Source organism: Taudactylus pleione, unplaced genomic scaffold (assembly GCF_031769625.1).
Source record: "Taudactylus pleione unplaced genomic scaffold, aTauple2 ptg000202l, whole genome shotgun sequence".
Taxonomy (NCBI): Eukaryota; Metazoa; Chordata; class Amphibia; order Anura; family Myobatrachidae; genus Taudactylus; species Taudactylus pleione.
Window position 1 is genome coordinate 12744292 of NW_028284604.1, and position 23293 is coordinate 12767584.

Here is a 23293-nt window from a genome sequence, read left to right on the forward strand (position 1 = left end):
GGTGTAGCGCTACGTGGCGTCATGACGTCACGCACGCTGCACTGATTAAACAAAAAAAAAAACTTTATTGCACCGGCCACTGGCACTACCGGTTCAATAAAGTTACTAAGCGACGCGGATCCCTGGACTGTCCTGTCCCCTTACAGGTATCTGCCTGTGCCCTGCTGATCATGCAGCAGCGCAGGCAGCAGTCCACTTGTGCCCCTAGTCCCCGCATCGCCAGCCGGGTATGTGTGTGGGGGCCCTCCTGTCGCCCCCCCCTTAATCCGGCCCTGACTGTCCCCCAGTGCATTTGTTCACATTCATATATTTATTATTATTTATTTATTAATTAACAGTTTCTTATATAGTGTGTGTATATATACAGTGTGTGTTACAGTTGGTGAGCAATTTTCTGTTTTATATGTTTTACTTTTATCAAAATCAAAACATTTTTTGAGTGTTCTAAAAAATTAATTGTCTAAGGGGCCTATTCATCAACACTAAAATAACGTTTTTAAGGACATTTTCCTTAAATAATGTTATGTTGGTATTCATGTAGCCACTTAGCACAGGAGATATCACAGATATCTCCTTGCTAAGTTCCCCTGCGTTAATTTCCACACTCCCCATACATTAGTATGGGGATGTGGAAATTATGGTATTCATTAAATTCCGAAAATTATAAATTTTCGGAATTTGATGCAGTTACTATTCGCCACTGTGAGGTGGCGAATAGCAGGTGAAACTTACCTGTATCCGCGTGTGCAGGTCCCCCGACGAGTCCCTCTGGCGCTCTGCTCCGTCCTCAGGCTCCGGAGGCTGGTCGGACATGTGTGCTCCCCAGCAGAGCACAAGAAAGTTTAGACAAAAAAAAAAAGTTTTTTTTTTTTTCTAATCTGTCATGTAGTCTGCTGGGAAACCACATGATAGAACAGCAGGACGGAGCCGGAGGCTGCTGCGCGGACAGGTAACTTGGTGGGGGGGGGAGGTGAGCGGAAGGGGGAGGGGATTTAGCATAAAAAATGCTGGGATTTGAATCCTGCGATTGGTGCCTCCAATCCCGGGATCTTCGGGATTAAGTTGCGCACATTCTCTTCAGCCCGGGGGCAGAGCTGAGCACTAGTTCCGTCAGCTGAGACGCTGCCTCCGGGCATCCTACGGCTGTGCAGCTGTGCGAGATGTCATAGGAGTCACACTGCACAGCTTTAGACCAGCCTGCCGCACTTGCACCCGCCCGTTCTGAGTCTGCTGTGGGTGGCCAGCGGCTATGTTAAGCGAGGCCTGGCTTTCTACACCTTGGACCTGGTCCCTGTCGCCTGAGGCGAGCTTCGTGCCGGAGCCAGTTGGCATGACGGGGAGGAGGAGGACTGGAGGAGAGGACTGACTGGCTGCCTGGTGTGGGAGTCCATGGGAACCTGTTGCTGCCTGCCAGACAGTATAACACTACAGTACAGCTGTATTAAGTCAAGGGAATGTGTCACACACAGCCTGGTTTTTGTTAGTGTGGGCCGGTGTGGGCTAGGCTGGCAGGGCAGGGCAGGCCATGAAAGATGAAAGTTATTATTCTGTTATAAGTACAGAATAATAATATTGTCATTGATCAACTCAAATCCCAGGAATCCCAGGACTGAGATTTTTTCAATTCTGAATTTTGGGATTGAAAAAAAGGCTTGATTTGCTTCCCTAATCTGCACATTGTGTTGAAGTTAGTGGCCAGTTTATTTGCATTTGTTTTACTTTTGTCAAAATCAATTTTTTTTTGTGTGCGCTAAAAAATTCAGGCTATGATACAAAAGTGTTCAAGAACACTAATGGTCAGTAGGACAAGGGCCACCGCCTTAATATCTGCACAGTGTGTTGCGGTTAGTGGCCAGTTTTTTATTTGTTTTACTTTTATCAAAATCATATTTTTTTGTGTGTATTATCCCTTGTACTCAGACTCTCTGGTGCACCTCATGAATGTACTACAGGGGTATGTTACCCAGTTGGGGAGGGGGGGTAGTATGTCCAAGCAGGTCAGCCTCCAAATATTTGTTAGTATAAGATAGGCTGATTTGATGTTGGCTGCTCTGTGTCACGGGATACTCTGGAGGTCCGCGGGGGGTCTGGGACTTACCTGTCTGGGCGCTCTGGCAGGGTTTGTCTGGCAGGGGTGCAGGCTGCTGGCGGTTAGAGTGGTGTGTGGGCAGGTACCTGAGAGGCAGCGCTGGGTCTCTGGCAGGTGCATTTCAAGAGAGTAGGGGGCCCATGTGCAGTCTCCATCACAGGCCCCCTTCTCTCAGTCCAGTGGCAGGCAGCGCACTGAGCGCAGTGCTGCACTGATAGACTCTGGGCACTAGTGTGCCCAGAGTCTACAGCGCATGCGCAGGTCACCAGGAAAATGGCAGCGGCAGCCATTTTCCTTGTGTTTTCCATACTGCACATGGGTAAAACGCTGGGAAAGTGGACCTGGCGGACCTGACAGACCTGACAGACAATCCAGGTCCAGCCTTGGGTACTTAAGGGCTTCCTGGGAGTACTCAGGTTGCCAGTGAGACGTCTTACAAGGCTATTCTGTGTTTCAGTTGCAGTACCTAGTTCGTTTGCCGCCTGCTCCATTCATAGTGCCACTGCCAGTGTTCTGTCTGTCTCAGTTCTGGCAATCTACCACTATCTGCTCTACGTTACAGAGCCTCCTCAACCAGCATTCCTGGTCAGCACTGGTACCAGGTTCCCATAACTCAGCATCTCCAGAGTTGTGCTCTGAATACCCGGTGGGGTTAAGCTTTTCTTTTCTTTTTTGGATCTCCATCCTCTACATCATCCTGCAAAAGCAGAGACATTCATGAACATGTACCCCCTTCATCCAGCCTCGTTACAATATCAGGAAACTGCTTGTAAGGACTGCATCCAGTCCAGGTCCACTTCCCACTCCAGTTGTGACAGTTTGCATTGGCCTCATGGATTCGGCTAGTAGTCAGGATTCCAGAGCAGACCTGTTGCAGAGTATTGCCAGTTGTTTAGAGGGTCTAGAAGTTTCCCATCATCAACTGTGTCAATTTATGCAGGAGATGTCTCACCGTCAGGACACTCTGAAAGCTTCCATTGTAACGGTTAGCATGCCTGCTACAACTAATCCTCAGCCTGTTCCTTCTATCAGTCCTACCTCTCCATCACATCTCAATTTGCTGACCCCAAACAAGTTTGATGGAAACCCAAAATCTGCAGTGGCTTCCTAAATCAGTGTGATGTTCATTTCACGCTCCAGCCTACTAACTTTCCCTCTCCCAAAGCTAAAGTCACTTATATTGTATCACTTCTCTCTGGTCCAGCCCTAGAATGTCTCACTGTTATGGGAAAGACCTGATCCTCTGTTGGCAGATTAGGCAGAATTTCTGTCAACATTTTGGAGAATCTTCGATGAGCCTGGGAGGTCGACTTCAGCGTCCACAGAAATAATGTGCCTCCATCAGGGAAACAGGACAGTAGGCCAATATGTTATCCAGTTCCAAATGTTGGCTTCGGAGATGCAATGGAATGAGGACGCTCTGATTTCAGCTTTTTGGAGTTGACTTTCTGATCACCTTAAGGATGATCTAGCAACACATGATTTACCACCCAAGTTGGATGACCTTTTCTCATTATGCAATATGGTGGATCTACGCTACTGTGAGTGCCAGGCAGAGAAGAGTAAAACAGACTGCTTCAGGTTTCGGCCTACTCCACCACCTCCTCTTGCTGCTCCTACAGAGACCTTCACTGAAGAACCTATGCAGATCAATCGGGCCCGACTTACCCCCAAAGAACGACAAAACTGTCGCCGGGAGAATCTATGCATTTATTGTGGAGAGGCCGGTCATCTGGTAGTCAAACTTGCATTGGAGGAGTGACGTTATCTCCATTAACGAGCACATTTTTCAGTCACTACACAGATCATCGGATTTTATTATTTCTGAAGAATATTCAGTGTCTAAATACCAGATTGGCTTGGTGGGCTATGTTCTTTACACGATTTAATTTCATGTTGACCTTTCATCCTGGATCCCAGAATCAGAAGGCTGATGCTTTGTCTCACTTGATCATCCCAGAAAGTCCTACTGAAACCCAAACAGTCCTAGAACCCAGAGCTATTGCTGTCACAAAAATTATGGTGCTTCTTGGTAACACTTTTGTTGCTCCAGAATTATGTAAGCAATTACTTGTATGGGCACATGCATCCCACTTTGCCAGGCACACTGGTATTCATAGAACCACAGCATTCTTGCAACGTTTTTATTGGTGGCCATTGATGAAATTTGACATAGTGGAATTCATTTCATCATGCACTAAATGTGCTCAGCATAAACCCCCCAGGCAAACTCCTGCTGGGAATATTGTACCTTCATCAATTCCTACCTGTCCATGGACACATCGAGTGATGGACTTTGTGACAGACCTTATAGCTTCCAGAGGATATACTACGATTTGGGTGGTTATAGACCAATTTTCCAAAATAGTTCATCTCATCCCTCTTAAGAAATTGCCCTCCGCTTCTGAATTGGCTCAACAGTCTGAAGTCTTTCATTTACATGGACTACCCACTGAAATCATCTCTGATTGTGGAGTTCAATTCGTAGCAAAATTCTGGAGAGCTCTGTGTTCAGCATTACAGGTTAAATTAAAATTCTCAACAGCTTATCATCTTCAAACTAACGGAGTAACAGAACATGTTAACCAAGATCTGGAAATGTTTCTTCGAATTCTTCTATCCTCCTTGCAAGATAACTGGTTGGACCTTCTGCCTTGGGCAGAATTTGCACACAATATTTCTTACCACTCCACCAATGGTCATACTCCATTCTTTACTGTTTATGGCACACATCTACGAGTACCCGAGTTTCAAAGTTTACCTGCTTTCGACCTGCCAGCAGTTACGTCCTCCTTACAGTACTTCTCCAAGATTTGGAAAAAGGTTCAAGCAGAACTTCAGAAAACTTCTCATCATTACAAACATTGGGCGGACAAGAAAAGAAGATCAGTTCCAAGTTTGAAAGTAGGGCTTTCTACTCGAAACCTACATCTACGAGTGCCATCAATGAAATTTGACCCTCGTTTTATTGGCCTGTTTCCAATGAAAGAAATTATCAGCCCGGTTGCTTATAAGCTCAAACTGCCTTCTTAGCTCAAAATTCCATTGGGTACAGCTGTCCCTTGATGCTAAGCTGCAGGCTTAAATGCTTTGATCAAATCAAGAGAAAATCCCCTTGGTTTTATTTGCTACACATATAGATTTGAAGTATATTATTGTTAGCGTTGATAGCAAAAGTTTATCTGTTTTGTAGTCATAGTACTTCAACATCTACTAAAGGTGGTCAATTAAGGTGGTCCAATTAAGCTTAAAACATTAGTATAAAATTCAGCAGTTATTTTGTTACATGAAATTGATAATGGAAACAAACAATATAAAATATAATTTTGCTTATTACATATTTCCTTAAATTAAATCCTCATTATACAGAATACCTGCAAATGACACATTTTCAGTGCTCAAATGTTTTCACAGATAGTGGATCAATAAATCAATGCTTTACCTGGCTTCCACTAAATAGTAATCTACTACCATTTACCTGTGATAGGCCTCGGGCCTCTTATATAGTTCTTGATTAATGAAAGCATTCTATAACATTGTATAGTTTATATTAAAATGCTATCAGTGCCGCTATGTTCCTAGATGTGTTATATTCATTTTTAAACTGCATGGGTTTATGCCGCTGCTCTGTTGCTTAGTTTAACCAGTCAGCTCGCTGCAACCTTTGGCCAATCTGGGTGCAAACAATATTGTGAGCTGTTAGGCGGTCAAAATTGACTGGAAATTACTGGAAATTAATGTTATTTAGGTTATAATATTGTAGGGACAAAAACCGACCCAAATTAAATGATTTATCTGCTTATATCAATTTTTTTTTATTTAAATCCAGTTCCAAAACCAAAATCTATGAGGGTGGTCTTGACCAAACCAATTCTATGAAGGAGGTTTAGCTTTGCATGAAATACAGAGACCATGGCAGTAATACAAAGGGTGTGGTAGCCATTTTGGGTCTTCAGTTGCAAGGAATTATTTATCCTACCCACAAATAATCCAGGTGAGGCAGCCATTTAAGGCACACTACATAGTATCATATTGGGCAGAATAGGCAATGCTTGGAACTGATGACACATTATAGGAGATATAAGAAAGCTATGTGAGATCCTTGTAAGTTCTCCTGTAGCATGCATTTTCATTCTACACAGAGCACCAGATGTGGCAATAAGGTGCCATAGAAGTATAACATGCAGTGGGGAGATACCATACTTACCAACTTTTGAAAAAGCATTTCAGGGAGATTGTGACAGCAACACCTATGAGCGCGGCAGTAAAGTGGACGTGTACTGCTACATCTGAGAGGCGTGTCATAACACTGACTTACAGCCACATGGTAACGATCCCCAAAGCAGCTAATAAGATGTATTTGTTGATGAAAACATACTGATGCTTTTCAGAAAACGAATGTAGCCATAGGAATCATTGTTATAACCAAGGCAGGGAAATGATACTAATGATCCCATTTGAATGTATATATCTCTGTCATTTTATATGTATAGATATATATATATAGATAATTAGATATATATATATATATATATATATATATAATTATATATACACACACACACATATATGCAGCTTCATAGTGGGGTTATGGTGCAATGAGACTTTTCAGGGAGAGTTGGCAAGTATGGGAAATACAGAGAAATGAAACAAAAGAGTTGAGTGGAGTCCATGATGCAGCAATCAGGAGAATATCAGAGGTTGCATCAAACAGAAAAAGGACTAATATTAACAAAACATGGGTAAAATATGCAAATAATTGTGACACAACAGTAACATGTGTTACACACACTGTGAAAGAGATGTACTAAGCTCTGAAAAGTAATAAATTGGATAGTGATAAACTGCCAACCAATCAGCTCCTTACTATCATGAAAAATGGATTGGTTGGCAGTTTAACACTCTCTAATTTATCACTTTCCAGAGCTTAGTACATTAGAGCCAGCTGAGCCAGTGAGAGCAGATACCCTGCAGCAGCACTCTGGTGAGATTAGAATAGCTGGGGCTCAAACGATACAGTAGCAGTGTAGCTCGGTGCAGGGAGAGGGCCGGGCCCCCAGGAGGCCCAGGTCTCGTAGCAGCTGCACCCACTGTAGCTACGCCCTTGTACATTTCTATGTGTTAAACTACCTTGTGTGATTTTTTTCTTATTTTCCTAGATGTTTGGGTATTTTTACTAGAGATGAACGGGTTTGGATCTCAGAGATCCAAACCCACACGAACTTAGAGATCTGAGGCAAGAACCGAACGTGCGTTCGGTTCCCCCACCGGCCCCAGATCTCAAACCAAGGCAAAACCCTCAGAGATGAAGTCTCACGGCTCGCGAGCTTTCGTCTCTGCTTTATAAGGTGCCCGCGTCGGCACCATTTCACTCCAGCTGTGGAGAGTGAACAGGGAGGGTGGGTAGTGTAGGGCTGGTGCTGTCTGCTGTGTCCATCTGGGCTGGTGCTGTCTGCTGTGTCCATCAGGGCTGGTGCTGTTTGCTGTGTCCATCTGGGCAGGTGCTGTCTGCTGTGTCCATCTGGGCTGCTGTACTGTGTCACCTGTGTCGTCAATCGCTGCTGCCTCGGTCAGGGGTGCTCCGGGCCCCAAGTTGTGGGAAACATTTTTTTTTATATATATAATAATTAAAAAGTGTATTTTTTTTTGCGTGTGCTTTAGCTGCACTTATTCAGACAACAACCTAGTGCTGCCTGTGTTGTCAGTCACTGCTGCCTCAGTCAGTGGTGCTCAAGGCCCCAAGTTGTGGGCAAAAAAATATTAAAATCTGTATAATTAAAAAGTGCATTTTTTTTGTGTGTGCATTAGCCGCACTTAATCAGACAGCAACCTAGTGCTGCCTGTGTCGTCAATCGCTGCTGCCTCGTTCAGGGGTGCTCAGGGCCCCAAGTTGTGGGCAAAAAAAAATATATATATAATAGTTAAAAAGTGTATTTTTTTTTTTGTGTGTGAGTGCGTTAGCCGCACTTACTCAGACAGCAACCTAGTGCTGCCTGTGTCGTCATTCACTGCTGCCTCGGTCAGGGGTGCTCCATGCCCCATGTTGTGGGCAAAAAAAATAAATATATATAATAGTTAAAAAGTGTATTTTTTTTGTGTGTGCGTGTGCGTTAGCCGCACTTATTCATACAGCAACCTAGTGCTGCCTGTATCGTCAGTCACTGCTGCCTCAGTCAGGGGTGCTCCAGGCCCCAAGTTGTGGGCAAAGAAAAAAATATATATAATAATTAAAAATTATTTTTTTTGTGCATGTGTGTTAGCCGCACATTGGCAACACGACTGGTGCTTGCTTGGTGACTGCAAGACCGCAGTGAATATGGAGGGCAGTCACATGACAGGAGAGCAAGAACCACATGTTGTAGCTGCTGGCAGCAGTCATGATGATGCAAGGCCGTCAACGTCCTCGTACTCTATGAAGGCCGATGCTCCAGGCTTAAGTCAGGCCATGGACATGGAAAAGCAACCTTCTTTACTCTATTAAAGAAAAAAAAATCTAAAACCAGGTTGACTTTAGATAAACAAAAAATTGGCAATATGCCATTCACTACACAAAGTGGCAAGGAAAGGATAAGGCCTTGGCCTTTATTTATGACTGGTGGTTCTACTGATGATAGCCCTTCTGCTTGCTGTAGTAGTGGTGGTACTATAAAAAATTAAAGTTGTTAAGAAGAAGACGAGTAAGACAGCTCCGGAAGAACCAACTGTGTGCTCCGAGAAATCAAAATCACAAATCCCCGAGGAGAGTGCAAGTGTGTCCGCGGTTGCCATGTGTGAGCCAGACCTTTCAAATAGTGTACTTGAGGATCCTCCTTCTAACATTTGTGTGCCCTCTGTAAATATGGGGAAGGGCAGTCAACATATTGCTGACGTAGTCATTGAGGATGCTTCTGTGGAATTGCACATGGAGGATGAAGAGGATATTTCGGTAGTTGCCGCTAAGGATAGTGAGGATGTTGATGATGAGGATGTTGAAGATGAGGATGTTGATGCTGCGGATGTTGTTTGTGTAAGTCAGGCAACAGTTGTTGCCCATGATATGAAAAAACCCATTGATGTTGTCATACCGGGGCAAAAGACAAAAAAATCCACTTCTCACGTGTGGAACTATTTCCACCCAAATCCGAAAAACAGTTGTCAAGCCATCTGTAACCGATGCCAAGCAAGAGTAAGCAGAGGTAAGGACCTTAACCATCTAGGAACCTCCTCCTTGTTACATCCAATGTTATAAGCATGATTGACTCCTCTCTTATCCGTGATTCCTCAGAAGAATCCTTGATGACTACGCCTGTTGCTGCTGCTGCTGTGAGTGGATCTTCATCCCAGAAGGGGACTAGGAAGAAAACTACTTGTAGTACTGTAACCAAAAAATTAACTGTCAAACAATCCTTTGCAAGGGCGAACAAGTATGACAGCAGTCACCCAGTTGCACAGCGGATTACTGATGCCATAACAGCTATGCTGGTATTAGATGTGCGTCCAGTATCCGCCATTAATGCAGTGGGTTTAAGAGGATTAATTGAGGTCCTGTGTCCCCACTACCAGATCTCTTCTAGATTCCACTTTGCTAGAACAGCAATTCCCAGTCAGTACAAGGACATTGGGTAGGTGTATTGCCTACAGCAGCAACAGCAGCAGCAGCATCTACCAAATGCCAGCTGATACAGAGGCAGGCTGCTCTTTGTATAACTAGTTTCACTAAGAGGCATACAGCCGAGAACCTATTAGAAAAACTCAGGGAAATTATTGCAAAATGGCTTACCCCACTTGGACGCTGCTCGGGAATTGTAATTTCTGACAATGCCACCAATATTGTGAGAGCATTACATCTGGGCGAATTCCAACACGTCCCATGTTATGCTCACACAATTAATTTGGTGGTGCAACATTTTTTTTAAAAATGACAGGGGAGTGCAGGAGATTCTCACGGTGGGCCGAAAATTTCGGGACATTTTAGACATTCAGCAACTGCTTGTCGAAGATTGCACGACCAGCAGATACTGTTGAATTTGCCCTGCCATCAGCTGAAGCAAAAGGTAGTAACTAGGTGGAATTCTACCTTCTATATACTTCAGTGGATGGAGGAGCAGCAAAACGCCATCCAGGGCTACACAACAGCCTGTGACATAGGCCATGGAGCAGGAATGCACCTTACTCAAGCTCAGTGGAGATTATTTTCCGTGTTGTGCAAGGTTCTCAAAACCCTCTCAACTTGCCACACGTGAAGTTAGTTCAGACACTGCCAGCTTGAGTCAGGTGATTCCTGTCAGACTTTTGCAAAAACAGCTGGGGAAACTGAAGGAGGAGGTGAAACGTAGCGATTGCGCAAAGTATGTTGGACTGGTGGATCAAGCCCTTGATTCGCTTTGCAAGGATCCAAGGGTCGTCAATCTCTTGAAATCAGATCAATATATTTTGGTGACCATACTTGATGCTAGGTTTAAGTCATACTTTGTGTCTTTTATTCCAATGGACATAAATCTGAAAAGATGCAAAGAGCTGTTGGTAAATAAATTGTCAGCTGAAGCAGAATGTGACACGCCGTCATCTCCTCCTTCAGTTTCTGCGGCAGCCAGGAAAAAACTAAACTTTCCCTACAGAATGCCTGCTGGTCATGCAGATCAGTCACCAAAAAATGACATCTGGTCGGGCCTGAGAGAACTTCCTACTAATAGTGACATGTCTACCGTGACTATGTCTGATACGGTCACCATTCACAGAATGGTGGATGACTTTTTTATGGTAACATCCAAATAGGCATGTCAGACAGTCCCTTTCAGTACTGGCAGGAAAAAATTTGGAGGCCCATACACAAACTGGCTTTGCATTACTTAAGTTGCCCACCCTCCAGTGTGTACTCTGAAAAAGTTTTCAGTGCAGCTGGCAACCTTGTCAGTGATCGGCGTAGGAGGTTACGTGCTCAAAATGTGGAAAAGATGATGTTCATTAAAATGAATTACAAATTCCACGAGGAAGACCTCGACCAACAATTACATAAAAAAAATACAGAGGCGCCTATGATGGATTCCAGCGGGGACGAATTCATATTGTGTGAAGAAGAAGGTGTACACACTGATGGGGATGATGAGGACGACGACGACATCTGATGTTGTAATGTAAAGCCAGTTTGTGTAGGGGATCATTTCCATGTCCAATGCTCATTGCTGGCTTGTTTTATGGGGTTCCAAACAAACCAATCATTTCAGCCACAATTGGCAGTCCCTGTCGCTGAAATTAATGGTTTGTTAAACTGTGAATGTCCTGTTTCATATACAACATAAGTGTGGGTGGGAGGGCCCAAGGACTATTCCATCTTGCACCTCTTTTCTCTGCATTGCTGTTTGGGGCATTGCTGCCTGACATTTTGAATTTGATTGTTTATGAATGTCCAGAAATTGTAATGGCCACACTCAGCATCTCCTGTATGCCGCTTTCATTTTTTAAAAATGGCCACATGTTAGTGCCATCTACTCGCTTAGTTTAGTCAGCCAGCTAATGCAACATTTTGGCCCTAGGCCTAACCTAGATGAAAAAAATCAATATTGTAAGGTGGTCAAAACTGACTGTAAATGACTGGGAATAAATGCTATTAAGGTTAATAATACTGTAGAACAAAAACAGGCCAAAATTATGTGGTTTTACCTGTTTTTGTCATTTATTGAAAAAAGATCCAGATCCAAAACCAAAGCCAAAACCAACACATGCAAGGGTGGTTTTGCAAAACCAGATCCAGATCCAAAACATGAAGGAGATACAGATTCGAAAACCGAAAACAAAACCAAAACACGGGGATGGCACACATCTCTAAGTTTTACCCTTGACACACACATGCAGCCATGCACCCACATATACATTTTTAATTTGAGAAAATTATTCAAACTATCACTTTTTAGACAGACATGCCCAGTCCTATATATTGTATGTACACACATTTGTACAAGTTGAATTACAAAAACATAAATTACTGTTGCAGTAAAACACAATGGAAATAAAAACTTATTGTATACAGATATAATATATAATAATATATAAACTCTGTCTGTGGGCACTTTTTGTGGTGTAAAATATAGGAAAAGAAACTGTAAAACCACAGAAATGAACCTATGAAGACACAATTAGGAATTGAGAACATGAAAAAAAAGTTTTCATTTAGAGAAAGTGTTTTGGCTGATTCCAGAGAGAACTAAAATGCTGTAACTCTAATCCAAACGATAAAATCAAATGCAATATTCCCTCAGATTGTTTGAAAGGGTGTCACTGTAGAGTAGCTTTGTATATATAGTACAGTATATAATAATGCATTGTTACAAAGCTAGGAATCTCTGACTAAATCTAAGCAATGTTATCATCTCTATCCAGCATAGGAATATTAATCTTGGCCCAAACCAGGGTCTGTTAGCGGCTCCTTAAAAAGATTTACCCAGAACTGACTGACAACAAGCTTATTAAACTTGTGCCATGAGCCAGAAAACACAGAGCCTGCTATTCGTGGAGAGAGCAGTTATCCTGCCAAGAAGTAATTAAAAACAACATGAGGCATGATTTAAAAAAATAAAAAAGTTATTTTATATATATATATATATATATATATATTATATACAATTACCCAATTAATATTTATCGGGGAAATCTTGAGAGCATTTGATAAGCATGGGTGACCTGTCCTTGTAATCAAATGTAATCTAGTGCAGTGATGACCAATTGCAAAATAGGGCCTGATTCATACTGTAGGTGCTCTAAGTATCAATGTTTGTACAGTTGAATGAGTATTTCCTACTGCGCATATGCAAAAAAGTCTAGAAAACCATTACTGTGCATGCATGAACCAATGAATGCATTGGTGTACGCGTTTGCAAATAACATTGCTATGACTTGAAATGGTGTCTGCAATCCATGGGCGTTTTAGGGTGGAGACTGGCAGGTGACCTACAGCGATTGCAAAAAGAGGAATTGGCATGGGCATGCAATGGGAGCGCCATGGGTATGTTTCGGCATGCGTCTGGGTTCTCTTTTGCAGCACCGCAGCCAGAGTTGCCATGTTTGAGAAAATGACCAGGATAGGCTGTGTGCCAGGCAGGGGCTGCTAGAGGAGTTGATGATGTGAGTGATCAGAACCACCAGCGGACTGGAGCATTGCTCAGATATGCAAAGTGGGCATTGCAGGGTTTGCTCAATCGGTGGCAGGGAAGTACACAAGAGGAATGCTCAAGCTGACATCTGCATATTTTTGTACTTGCGAATCTGTGAGAAATCGCAGTTGCACATGAACTGTGGCCACTTCTGAATCAGGGACATATTCTGTTTAAATTGTCTTATTTTAGCTTGGAAATATTTAATCTTAACTTTTACCATATTTTCTCCATTTTCTCTCACACTTACCGACTTTTAGCTCCCTCCTTCCGGGAGGGAGATGTCGGTCTTTCACCGCGGGGGGCATGTCGTGGCAAAAGGGTGCGGGACATGGTGCGTGGCAGCGCGATTGCGTCATTGTGGCCCCACTCCCTTTTCACAATGTCGCGATTAATGGCAGTGAAGCAGGGGGCGAGGCCACGATGATGTGATTCAGCGCGAATCGCGTCACGGGTCCCCCCTGCTGCTGGGGTTTATCACGGAACCGCGGGGGATTGCTGGGGGCCGGGAGGCTTGCCTGCCTTTCCGGGGTGCAGGGAGCGGCACACAATTTTCGGGAGGCTCCCGGACGAATCGGGAGGAAATGTTAAGTTTCTTTTTGTAAGCATATGACTCAGTTTAATTTATTTTAATAATAATATTATTATAATTTTTGGGGTAAAATGGATAATAATCTTATCCAAAAATTGTAAATAAAAGCCATGTTTCATCTATAAACACATATTGCTCTATTTTTCTTTTGTTGAATAAACAAGATAAGTATACCATATAGGTACAAAAAATATTATTTGATACAAAACAGCATACGGCATAGTCAGTCTCTGCGAATCTGTAAAGGTCTTGATGCATGTTGTGAGTTTGTTGTTAAAGCACAGCATGTATAGCCCCAATTAGACCACCAATCCTGATCAACATCTGACGGGAATATTTCACTTGTCAGTTGAACGGCTGAAATATCCGGTTGCATAGTGACCACATATGACCCTATATGTACTGGTCAGACTGTGCTAACTGTGCTCTGCAGAGTCCTGCTGATCAGCTCACCTGCGCGGTCACATATATAGATCTAGGTGCTTAGGTCCAAAACTGCTCATGCAGAGGTTCCCTTGGTTTAGCTGTGTTTATACTCCAGTAAATATTTGTGTTGGCTTTTGTGACATTTTACTTGATAATGAATTTATGCACCATAATTTGTTACCCTGTATTTGGATCTGCCAAACCAGAAGTGCTCAGTAGAACAGATTTAGGGCCTGATTCAGAGTTACACACAATGCCGGTATTAACGCTTTGTGTTTTCTCTTCTGCGCATGCGTCTGAGGTGCACTGCACATGCCTCCCGACTGTTACAGAATGGAGACTCATAACATATTTGGACGCAAGGTCTGTGGTATTCAGTGGGCATGCATGGGAGGTATCAGGGGGGTGGCTAAGTAGATGCTGGGATGTCAAGTATGAGTCGCTGCTCAGATGCTCACACAGGAGGCCATACTCAGACAGACAAACTGCACCTGCCACAGGACTGCTGCAAGTTTCAATGCAGCATCCAATAGTGCATCTAAGGACGTACCAAGACGGAAATGCACTGTCGCAAGATGCTGCAATTGGGCATCTCAGTAAGAAAATTGGCGGTGGCATAAGCATAAAATGCAGTTGCAGCCGCAGCAAAAGAGGCGTGCCTGCATATGTGTGTGACTTTAATTCAGGCCCTGTTTTGTAAAACTGTTGGTACCAGTGAACGTAAACAGTTGCTTATTCGCTTGGTCTGACATCACTCCCCAGGATTGCTATAGTTAATCCTCAACATCATCACCCACAAAAACAAAGATTAAATAAATAAATAACATATCCTCTATATAGAATCCTCGCACAAAGTTGCCCTTTGCGTCCTAGCCTATATGAAGGCTCAAATTGGTACTTAGCAGAAATTAACTTGTTTTCATTATTTATTATGAAGCCAGCCAGTACAGAGAGCAGCCGGCTGACGTGACACCATTACTTTAACATACCTTTAGTACAGATCGATAGGAAACACATCTGTCCTTGAACTCCTTTATAGCAGGAGGTGCTAAGCCTAACGTCCCATATATTTATTCTGTCTGTATACTGCTATATTATTTCAGACAAGAAAAATAGCTATAAACAAAATCAATTGCTATTTCCACCTTCTGAGACAGTTTTTCACCTTACAGCAAAATCTAATCACTGAATCTGCCCTTTGTGACCCCTCGGGGAGGGGAGTGATACCGAGCCAGAGACCTGCATGGTATTGAACCACTCAATGACAAAATGATAATATTGGCATTGATAGGGACTCCAACCCTCCATGTCTCTAGAAATGTTATAGTGCCTCTGTTTCTTGAACACTAAAATGTGTAATAAAAAACAAAAGCAAAACACAACTAATAGCTCCCTAAAGCCTGTGCACAAGTATCTACAGTATCTATCGAAACTTACCTGTATAATCATCCCAGGTTTTTTTAGCCACGTAAAATATAGAGGTTGGTTTGTTTAGTAAGTTGTAAACAGCATCTGTTCCTAGAGACAAGGGCTGATTATTCTGACTTTGCATAATTGAGACAGCATTAATCTTCTGTAAAGTGGGAAAGAGATATAGGAAACAGTAGAGGTCAATTTGTTTATTCCAGGTTGCTGTCTTTGTTTATCATTGAGTTGTTTCATGACATAAATGAAACATTAAGGAATTAGAAATAGCAGCAGCCTTCTACTCTCTAGTAAAGGGAATGTGTTTTTGCAGTGCTGAATGGAATGCAAGGAAACAAGTTCTGTTCAGATGCCCTTGGATTTAATCATGCCATAGATACTATAATACCTCTAAACCATGCTAATCTCTAAGAACAACACTAGAGAGATAGCATCTACCTTTCATATAGCATTTTCGGCATTTGCTATTAATTATAAGAAATGTTTGACTCAGATGCTAATTTATTGATAAGAACTGCTAACAATAAGCACATGGTATAGTCGGTGTGGAGTTTCAGTGAAAACATGTGGAGTTTTAGAAGTTAGACATTTGAAGAATGAGTTTGCCCTGAAAGCTTGATGTGTATGGTTCAGTTACTCCCAAGTTTTATTAATATTGATTTGGTTATTGAGTTACTCCCAAGAATGTAACCTAATGATGGATAATACTAGGGTTAATAAAAACTAATAATGCAGTATGCAGTAGTTGAAAGATATACATATTTATATGAGAGAATTCAGACATTGTCCTCAGCATATGAGGGATCTCACAAGAAAACTGTAGTATCCTAAGGTCTGAGTTGAGCAGTCTTTGTTCTGATGGGAAAGCTAGAAGTTACCCCATACATAGGTTTTTATTGTTTTCATTGAATAGCCAAAGCTATGTCCAGCAGCACAGACGGTGTAATGGTTAGCGTTACTGCCTCACAGAACTGAGTTTGTGGGTTCAATTCCCACCACGGCCCTAACTGTGTGGAGTTTGCGTGGGTTTCCTCCCACACTCCAAAAATATACTGGTAGGTTAATTGGCTTCCAGCAAAAATTATCCCTAGTGTGTATGTGTCTGCGCATGTGGTAGGGAATATAGACTGTACGCTCCACTGGAGCAGGGACTGATGTGAATGGCCAAATATTCTCTGTAAAGCGCTGCGGAATATGTGTGCGCTGTATAAATAACTAGTAATAAGTAAATAAATAATATGTCCAAGTGTATGACCAAAGCAGAAGATCTAACGTTTCAGTGTTCAGGCTAAATGGTTGGATTCTACGGGGTACATATAATTAGTTGGACAGATTTTTTTACCACCAGTCCAAGTCAACATAATGATCTGATTTTATATATGCTTCTCTGCTCAAGGCACAAACATACAGGGTAAGATGGGACAAACTTTACTTTTAAATTCTAGCTTTTATGTATTAATCGCACTTAATGATTGCTAGACAAGATGATAGCATGAGATCATTTGCCAAGTACACCTTCCTGTATGTTTTCTGAGTGTCTGTTCCACATATGAATGCAATTATCATGTCTTTGCGAACATAGGGCCTGATTCAGAGATGTAAGCAAACCCGATAGTTTGCATACAACTCCGATGGTGGCCGTGCAGCGTATGCGCAGAATCTGTACTGCATATGTGCCGATCAGAGTCTGTGAAATCGCTCACAGTGCCCCCTAAGCAGCAGCATGGTTGACATGCTGTGGCCATTTGGGGGCGGGGGCAGCAACTTTAAGCGATTTACAAAATGGGGGCACGTTGCCTCTGTTCTGTAGACATGCTGAGACCAGGGTCTTTGTCTTCCAATACAGAACTTGGCCCCAGCAAAGGATTTCTGGTGACCATTCTGAGTAAGCTTAGGCTTATTCAGAGGGTTTCCTGATGGTGATCTGCTGCTGCATTTTCAGATGCAGCAATCGGATCTGCAATGCTGGCAGGAGGCATCTTTAGCCTTCAACATTAGCTGTTTTTCGTACCCTGCTGTGTCCAAAGACTCAGCTGAGATCTGAATAACATCCTATTCTGAATCAGGCCCTTAGTCTCAGCTCCTCCTTTGCAGTGTTCAGAAGATACAGATATTCATCTGTTTTGCCACTAGCTATCACCTTTCTTCCATTTAGGATAATACACTGGTCATTTTGCAATTGCATGATCCTTTAGCTACCAGGTAGACGATATATAAATCCATCAGTGCTAGTACTGCTTCTACCTGAAAAATATATTATCTATTTGCAATGCAGGTTAAGTTCTGAGTTTCGATAATTTGTAATTGACTTGTTATTCCAGAATCTATGCACTAGCAACAGGCAGATAACCTTCTGTTGTTTTAAATGCTCCATTACACTAATTTGTGCATGACTCATGACTGGTTTGAATTTTGTATTTAGACTACTTTGGAAATTTCCTATCAGAGCCAACAGCACTCCCACTGACATCACTTGTGATGTCAGTGAGGCCGGCCCCAGACGGTAGGCGTTCCCATGGGAACACCTCCGTCTGGGCAGCCACGCCCCCGGCACGCCCACCAAAGGAGGCGTGCTGTCACTCACCATCGACAGCACACCCGCTTTGGTGCGAGACCCATAACGACGGCGTGGCCATTGTTATTGGGGTCTCGCACATGCGCACGACAGAGCCGCCTCCTTCGTGCGAATGCACACTTGGGCAACATCGACCCGCTTGCGAGCGCTCAGTGCTCGCGAGCGGGTCTGAATTAGGCCCTGTATCTGTCAGGTAGATAGCACAGAAGTATGACTACCACATGATTTTTTTGTGGTGAAAACCTCACACCCAATTGAATATACTCCTATGTCTACACTCATTGCTTGCAGTTGTGCTTCTGTCTCTAGCATTCCATTTATATGCTCCTGCATGTACTTATCTTCGCCAACTCTCAATTGGTATAGATGCCTCATTAGAAACTTCTTCCTTTTTCAAGTAGATATTTCATGCAGCTTCTATAATACATCTTACATGCCTCATATCTCTCCAGGGCACCCCTGGCCTAGGCTGATAGCCCGGGGCTATCCCCACCACCCCTGAGCTGTGGGTGGTGGGTTGATAGTGTCGGTGTTGTGTAAAATTGAAAAATCAACATTGTCTTTCCAGTCGAACTACAGGTGCCAGCAAGCCTCCCCCGCATGCTGGTACTTGGAGAACCATAAGTACCAGCATGCGAGACATTAAGGGCCTGCTGGTAGTTCACCGGTAAAGACATGAGTAAAAAAACACTACACACACCGTGAAATTAAAGTTTTATTACACACATACATTCACACACACAGACTTACCTGCTGCCAGATGTTCACGTCCCCTTGTCATCGTAAAGTATCCGAGCGCAAAACCTGAAAGAAAAAGCCAATACTCACCCTTATGTCCCGCAATATTCTCCGCAGATATCCAATCCTGTGGGCGGACACACTGTAACAGCATGTATCAGCATGCTGTTACAGTCTTGCTACTGAGTTCAGTCTCCCGGCCGACAGCCAATCAGCGGTGGCTTCCATTAGCGACCATTCATTGGCTGGGACCCACGTGGAGGAGCCGCTCATTGGCTAAGTCCACGTGGGTCCCAGCCAATGAACGGCCGCTAATGGAAGCCGAACTTAAAAAGAAAAGTTAGCAATTAATTTATTACAGCAAAAAATCCTTTTAATTTGGTTATTAGTTAATATCACAAATGGAAAAAAAAATCATAAGACATTGTTGTAAAATCACAAACTAAACCCATAATGTACAGCATATTTTTTTTCAGATTCATTACCAATAGCAACTACAATTATGCATGCAGACGGGCGATTGTTGGGTTCTGCGCATGCGTATGCATCACAATGCACGTGCGCAAAGGGCTCACTGCGATCAAACTGCGATCGCAATGTCTACACAGACCAATCGCAGAGTGATTGACATGAAGTTACTATTTGGGGGTGGTGACGGGGGCTTTAGTCGGCGAAACGCAGGCATGTCAGTGTATTTGAACACCATTACAGGGGCATGCATAAATTAGCCACTGCGATGCCATACACAGCTTGAGCTCCCACTGCATGCAATGAGTTTAGCAATTTGTAAGTAGGGTCAGACCTTGTACAACTGTGCGTGAGGCTGCGATGGTACTCGATGTTACCGATGGTTTTACTATTTTGCTAAGTCTTACAGATGTGTGTAAGGGGATGTAGGCATCCTTATGTTATGTTGTGACGGCATTACGATTGCAAACATTAGCATAAATTTGCAGTGGACCTGTGTGCGTAATCACAGCTGCGATTGCAATAGCGATCCGTAATGAATCAGGCCCATACATTGTTGCATTGTTGCTGATATTCTGCCTCTCTTAGTTACTTAGTTTGCAACTGACACCATCATGCTGTGCTGTTCTTGGCAAGGCTCAATAAAAACAGGCACAGGGTTGCATGTGAAAGTACATTATAAAAAAAAAATAAAAAAATAGAAATTTATGGCTAAATCACAGACATTTTACAATCATGAATTATTGCTTTTGAGTTGAGAACTGAGCAAAGAAGAAGCCACAGCTATTTTATTTTGGCTATCCCATAGAGCTCTTTTCTGGAACCAGTTAAACAGTTGTGCTCCAATGCTAGGTTAATATAAGAAAATTATGCAATAAGTAGAACATTAGAGGATAACATCTCAAAAAGGCAGAAAATCTTTTTATCCCCCCCTCAAAAAATGTCATCCTTTATAAAGAAGTTGTATATAAAATTACTTTGTGTTCCGTGCTCCATCTCAACGGCATCAGAGTCCAATTTGGCCATAACATGTATGAACATTCCGTGTTCAGGCAGAGCATGAATATCTCGTTCTGTATCACACAGGAACCTCTTAGTGCACTTGGAGAATTATGGTGATCATCTTTTGAAAGCATCTTCCAAAAATGTGTGACAGTTAATTCATTCGATAGGGCCAGTTTCCCAGGATTGCAGCCTACGGAGACAACTTTACTTTTTCAGTACGTTGTCTTTAATCACTACACAGCAAGCTGTTGTTAAATGAAAAAAGAAAAAAACAATGCAATTACCACTATCAATGTCAATTTATTCTTAAGCAAACTAAGCTTCAGAACATTGTAAACATCAGGCTTCTTCTGTCTGTTTCCTCTCAATAAAGTGTGCAAATTGATTACTTCAGGGACACAGCAGTAATGGAGGGCAGATGAATTACAAGATATACAAATACCATAACCTGATAATAAATGAACAAAAATATATTTCCGATGCTAAACATGTAAATGATACTGTCATGCAGGGATTACTTTACATGACACAGAAATATGAAGTCATATTAGGGAAAAGCAGAATTGTGCCAAGCTGAATACAAAACAGTGTTTTCCTGGGAACAGTTCAGAGAGCCATTTAAAAGCTCTATCATTTCCTTTACATCTGATTATACCTGGTTGTCATAAATATTGGTCTCCCACGACTGTTTTAAGTCAGCATAATTGACTTCAAGCATGAGGAATTGTGTCATCAGGCAACAGTCAAAAAGTCATATTAAAAAAGTGTAAATTTGATACAGTTTTACTGATATGGGGGGAGGGGGGTTATGTCATAGGCTCCAATCTAAGGTAGTGATGATCACCACCAGCCTTTCTCTTATATGTAAAATCATTACTCTGTAGCCCTCTAATGATTGCTTTTGGTATGCATAAAAAATAAACACAATTCAACAAAAGGAGCCATTAGGAAAAAATCACTGCTAAGGTGACTTTTAAACCGTTGCGTTATGTGACTGTCATTTTTCATGGCCTCACACAGTGACAACAATACCCAAAAAAGTCAGATAACCATCCAAAGCTACAAGGTCATGTTTTCATTTTTATTATTCTATTTTCAGGGAAGGAAGAAATTGTTTAGAATCTGTGAAACATAAGAAACTGTAATGATGTTACTAAATGTATTATTTCACTGTACTGTTATCGGCCATTTAGCCCTAGTGCGCTGATTTTCAAATCAACCTTTGCACCCACCCATTAAATTGACAAGAAATATAAACCAATACAAAAATAAATGTAGTAATTTAAAGTTGCCTGAATGGATAATGTAATATCTGCAGATTTTCCTAGGCCAAGGGCAACAGGAGGTCTATGGTTTATGTTTATAACTTTTTTTTTAGTTTGCTGGCATGGGAAAGGGGACCCTGTCCTAGCTGTGCCAAACCCAGGATTTCTTCCTGATTGTGGGGTGGGTCCCGTGTGAACATATTAAATAATCTGTTTCTGATGGCTGGGATCAGCCCTTTCCATGTCTGTAAGCTAAGAGCATGATGATCTTCCTGACTGTTCCTCTCCTCCCCTTCCCTTCTGCTCCTCCCTCTCCTCTTAAATCGCACCTGGTTATCTTCTCCTAGACCCCATGCTTCACCACATGTGGAGCTGATGCCAGCTCACCACTTGAGTAGAGAACCAGATAGCTGGCAGACAGAGAGAGTTTGCTTTCCACAGCATTCAAGCGCTGCAGAGAAGGTAAGCATGGGAGCTATTGATCTAATATAGTGAGGAGATAAATGTAATGTGGGGCCAATTCATATAATGTAGCTGCTGATTAGGATTATGTATGATGAGGTCTCTGTATATTAACAGTGGAACTAGTAAGATGGTATCCGGGTGGTTTCTAATAATATGATAATAGGCTAGTTGGGGGAAAGAAGGCCTATTTATTAAGTTTGAATGCTATTATTGGTTGGGGGAGAAAGGCATATGGTGTTTACTAGTTGCTCTGCATTACATGAGGTAAATAATCTCTTTTGCAAACAGGGTCCCAATATTATAGGAATTGGCTGGGGCTACCATGAACAAGAGCGGGGAGTCAAATCCGCAAAAACAGGTAGGGTAGAGCAGCACAGTATGCCAGTTGCTGCTATTCTGATGGGACAGACCTGATTTGGAGCGCTGTCACTCACAGTAAGGCCAGTTGGGAGGTATGCCCTGATTCATACTTCACATTGCTATATTTGTGAATAAGAAGCCTTAGGCATGTAACATTGGTGCTCATACTGCTGCTCAGTTATGTTGCAGTCTAGGAAGAATAATGATCACATAATCAGTGGGAGCACTGCTGGCTTGGCCACCTGGCTCTTCTGGGAAAAGCCCAATGGGCTGATGGCCTGATGTGTTGCTTGGTTGCAGGGAAGTGCATTTGAGCTGTTCCAGCATCTAGCCCCTTCCCAGGGACCAGCCACCACTGTGCTGCGTCCCAGTCACCATCATGTGTTTACCATCCTCCTCTCTGTCCTGATGCACTCCTGTACTATCTCCATAATGCCCATCTAAGGAAGCATTTGCCCTTACCAAGATGGCCACCCATTAAGTCTCCTGCGCATGTGCGGGTGCCATCTTGTTACTGTGTATGAGCGCCACAGTGGGACACGGACATGTTCCACTAAGCTCCAGAGAGACCCTGTGTTATACCTCAGAATTACTTGCTACAGAGCATACTGCTACCTTATATATATATATGCTCTGCTACCCACAGCAGCTGGTGACTTGTATATTCTGCTCCATCCAGATAGCACGTGTATGTAAACTGTAAGTATGGCTGTACAGATACACTGCACACAATGAACCATACTACTGGATAAGTCCAGA